A 5,372-nucleotide genomic window follows, 5' to 3' on the forward strand; every position below is an offset into this window, starting at 1 on the left:
CACCCGATTCTGCTACTGTCCATAGGTGCTATCTGTAAAACTATAGCAAGTTATACACGTTGCTGTCTGCTATAAATGCTGTACTTTTAACACACGGTACACTGTCTGTAGCACAGTGTCTGTTTCTAATTTCCTTCCTTTCCTTTTCTTCGTCTTAAATAACAAAAACACGATATGCAAGTAGCTGTCCCAAAAACAACTTGTAGGAAGACATTGTTGATAGATCTGAAGAAAAAAAATTTCTTATTTGGGAAGAGAAGATGACAAAAGACAGAGGAAATGGGTGGTTTGAGGAGGGGGAGGGCTTGTTTGGAGACTGTGGGATACCTCTTCAGCCAAAGACTGTTTTCCAAGAAGGCCCAGTATACAGCAGACAAACAAGCATAATACAAAGTTAAAATACAAAGCCAAAACAACCACACTGTTAATAGCATTCTATGACTTCATTATAAACAAACAATTTTCGTTTCAGTTTTAGCTGAAGCAAGGTTTTGGTGATGTTTTCTCTAGCAAGAAAAAACATCATTTACAACATACGACGCTGTTATTCTGATTGGCTGTTGCTCTAAAAAATGTCGCCCGTCGCACGGTAACTGATAACATGGTTACAAAACGAAATTTCATAAAACAAATAAAGATATACAAGGTTTTGACTTCATTTTATGTGAAACAAAGTGGAGTTTCTGTTCCGGAATGTTCGGTTAAGGATTTTTTTTTGTATTTATACTCTATGCAAATAATGTGTCTATTATATTAGCCTATGGCAAAATGCATAAGCTATATTTATGGTGTACTAGTCAAATCTGTGCATCTGTGTATCCACGTATGTTTACTTTTTTATATTATACGTTTATGTATAATGGCCACTTTTCACAAACGATAGTAAATATCTCTTAAAAATTTAATGGATATAAAAAGATTGTAACGACGCAATAAAGCCCGCGGGAAATATCAAACAATTCATAAATGATTGATATTGACAGTTATATTTCAACATGACTTGTCCAGAATTATCTAAATTGTAAAACAAAGATAACTGAGTGATTTTAAAGTTTACCTGTATGAAAAGTTAGCTGTGTTAATGACAGACGACGACCACGCTCGAGGATATAGCAATGTGCGTTAATACAGGCAGATGACCAAATCCATCCATACAACGTTCTATTTGGTCGACAGGTGACCACTATCATGCAAATGCTTTCATGCATTTCCACGCTTGTGGTATGCCATCGTGCATAATTATTATTAAAACAATGGTTGTGCTCATCTGTATGCAGCCACATTGGGATCTGCGGACAAACGATAACATCCAAGTTGCGTTCACTATCGTGTCACCATGTTTTCTGCATTACGAGTTTCAGTCAAAAACACGTAAACGTGTTACCATTATAACTATATTAGTAATCTGTTACAACTCAAAGGCAAATTACAGTACTGAAAGACACTGCCAAGCTTTCAGAAACAAACTATTCAGCAGGGCCGACTTCATAATCTATTACAATGTTTACACGTTCAATAATAGCAATTATCTTTTAATTCAGATTCCTTAATTGATATTTTGTAAATGTATTTTTTATTGTCCTTTTTATTTGTATATTATCCCAAAAATGTGTTAATTGGCCATATGTCCATCCAAGCCTAACGCATGCAGACTATTTCTTTTACTGCCCTACATAACTGACTAACGGGAAAAGTTTGCAGCACTTGTGTATTGCATGTGATAGATAACAGGAAGACCACATTGCCTCGTAAACATATCCCCTGGCTACATTAACAAACACTCAGAAGCATGCAACAGCACTTTAATCTCTGCTCAGACTATGCCATTAATTTATTTTATGCTTTGATTCAATTTGTATTTGAAACGAAATTTCTAGGACACACTGCAACTTACACCACGATGATCGCTTAGCGTAATTACCAACCAACCTAATTCTATGGAGGAAAATCACCAAGAAAAACATTCTTTCATATACTGATTAACTGTGTAATGTAGATACACAAAAGTACTGCGTTTTATTTTAAATATATTCAACCAAAAATATAAATACCTGTTTATTAATAATTATTAAAGATATGTGAATTGAGTTATTAACATGAACAATATAACCAACATTGTATGTATGTTTTACATGTTCATGTAAATAATTATTATGAAAATCAATAAAAAACAAACATTTTAGACATTACTTTACAATTTGATAATCAAGTTCACATTTATTTTGATTCGCTTTAACTGTATTTTGTGTCTTTTATGTGTAAACTAACTTTGGGATTTGGTCAACCGGCTCAGCTACAGTGGTTACGTTCACTTAGGTTGACCCTAGTCACCCCAATTTAAGTTTTTCTTTTTTGTTATAGGCCTATATATACTGAAATAGACCGAATAAATAATGAAATTAAATTAAATTGGAAATTAATGAACACATTAGTTTCCAAGCGAAAGTTGAAATATTACGCCTATTCAATTGGTATACTCCGCATTTAGAACCTAGGCTTATATACTTTATAAATTTAAACGTATAACAAATACTGTCAACATGCATGCTTCATGTGTTTTTAGACACGTATGTGGCAATATACTCAGTGGATGTACAAGAGCTTGTGTCCGATCAGCTGCTACACATCTTGTACATCGTGTGATAAAGTTCAACTTATCGACAATTTCCTTCTCTTGATGCTGAAGTCCATTGCAAAATATGTTGTATTCACAAGCCGTAGAGCATTACTACTAACCATAAAAGGTCTATCCCTACGCCCATGAGATGATAAATTAATATTTTTTATCATAATTATGAATATAGACCTACAATTCCTTTTTTAGTGTATGTATCACATGCACAATGTTTCCCTTCACATTTAAATCGATCTAAAACAATCGTTGTGGATTTAGACTTTAAACGCCATGTTTCACTCTACAATTTTAAAAACTGATAAAAGGGATGAAGAAATTCAACAATAATAACTCATGGTTATGAGTGGTGTCAATATAATACTGTAGAACAATATAACTTACATCGAAGATAAAGACGAACAAGTTGATGACGTAAGTCAAACCGGAGAGGGAAGTTGTAGACGTTAAACATCAGCAGAGTGGAGTAAAAGAAGGATGAATAAGTACTTCCCAAGATTGGCAGAATTACTAATTATCTTAAGACAGGGGCGGTCACATGACTATTTTAAGAGTATTTGAGCCACCGGACCCCATCGTGGGGCCTGTGGCGAAGCGAATTGTTAAATAACACCCCTAGAATGGTCGCAAATGGTACTCTTACACATACAATTCATGATAAATGACACCACTTATTCGCCAGAAATGTCACTCTATAGTGCGCTAGCAAACAGGATTGTAGCCTATATTATTCCGCCGGTAATAAAACATTCGCGAATTGGATATAACATGTTTTGCGTTCAATGCGAATGTCAGGGGGAAGTCCCCGATGAAAGTACTTCTCGTACGGTAATAAATCCGAATAAATATAATCAATTAATACAAATTAATTATCAATTAATAATTTTCAAAATTTATTAAAAAAAATATGAAGCTGCTGCTATAAATATACTAGACTTGCCCCAAGTCTGTATTATCTTTTTTTTTTATTTATTTGTTTTTATTTCGACCGCGATTTTTGTCTGAAAATACAGACTTGTGAAACACGTATAGAAATCGATTTGCAGACCGCAAACATACGATAAGAATGACGTAGGTTATCATACCGTATTTGGCTATATGAGGCGGGCGGTATGTAAATATGGATTTCGAATCAACCAATGATCATTTTGTTTCAAAATGAAAGAGATCAAGTACGTAGGCCTACCAGTGCTTAATGTACGATCGAGACTGTTGAAATATAAAATAGTAATGCCAAGTTGTTTTGTTTATTAATTGTTTAGTCCTTGGCCTAGGCCTCTTTCGTAGGTCCTACTCAACTCGCACGTATGACCTGCCAAATAAAACGCCAATGAAATCAGAAGTAGGCCTACATAACCACCGGCACACAACAACAGGGCTACATCACCACACAGAACAGGACAGGGTCTCGGTGGGAATTAAATCAAAATTATCTCCGCGTAATAAATGATCCATTCAATGTTTGATTTGCGGAGAAGCTAGCCTATCATATATCAAGACGAGTTTTCATGTTTCAAAGATCCCATCAAATGTTTACCAGACTACTAGGCATATAAAATAATTTCTAGCCTTCATAACTTTCATAAATGTACCCAAGTACACGTTGTCTAAACGTAACATAGCGCATGCGCATCATCTTAGTTGTTGAGTCTTTGAAATTCTGAAATATGAATATTTACACATTGTACGAGTGAGTAGCCAATCGCATGCAGCTGAAACTAGTCAACCGGATAATCGTATGCACCAAGAATTCTTGGTGTCAAACCACGTGACTTGTGCGTGTTTCCCCAGACGGAGTATCCAAAATCAAGTAGTATACGTATGAAACGTCATCTGTGCCAAAATATTTATCTTTTAACTAATATTAAGACAAAACTCCGTCTGGAACCCAGACTATAAATATACTTGTATTATTTTAAATTAAAATGCTAAATAAAGTCAGAAGGTAAAAAACAAAATTTCAGAAATTCATTTTGATTTATCCACTTATACTGGAAAAAAGTGTTGCTTAAATCATCAAACTGCAACAAAAAACAAAGACAATTTGCAGAAAGAAGCAAACTTTGCCCTGCTACTGAATAACACGGTTCAAAGTACGGAAAGTTCAAAGTTCAAAGTTCGATAAATTACTTCGGAAATTCGTAGAGAGTTTCTTTGATTGAATTATTTTGTTTGTATTATAACAGCAATTATTTTTGGATTTTCAGTAAATTGAAAAAAAATGACGGCAAAGTTAGGCTTACCAATAGTTAATTCAAATTCAACTTATCACCTTCGGATAAGGAATATAAGCCGTAGGTCGAGTGTACAAATTTATAACTTGTGTGCACTTTAAAGAACCCAGTTCATTGGGGCCTATACAAAGAAATATTTTGGTTGTGAAGGTCAATTTCGTTGGCGCTAAGACAATAGTGTAACTAATCCCTCACTATTCAATTACAATTATATTATTATACTATTATATTGTTGAAAATGGATTGCGTGATATACATCAACAAAAGGGAATACAGAGAACAAGAATGGGTTGTCGGTTTGCTTACAATAAATTTAAAAAATCACATCACCAATCAGAAAAATTTGAAAGAGTATTACGAGCATGTATGGTAAAAGTAACATACTACAGTATATCATGCGAGATTTAGTGAAGACAACAATTTCAAGACGTTCCGGCCTGCATCTTTATTAGATATGCATTCATTACAATATTGTTCGTATTTCTATCTTTGATATTATTGAACAG

This window comes from Antedon mediterranea, chromosome 6 (assembly GCF_964355755.1).
Source record: "Antedon mediterranea chromosome 6, ecAntMedi1.1, whole genome shotgun sequence".
Lineage (NCBI taxonomy): Eukaryota > Metazoa > Echinodermata > Crinoidea > Comatulida > Antedonidae > Antedon > Antedon mediterranea.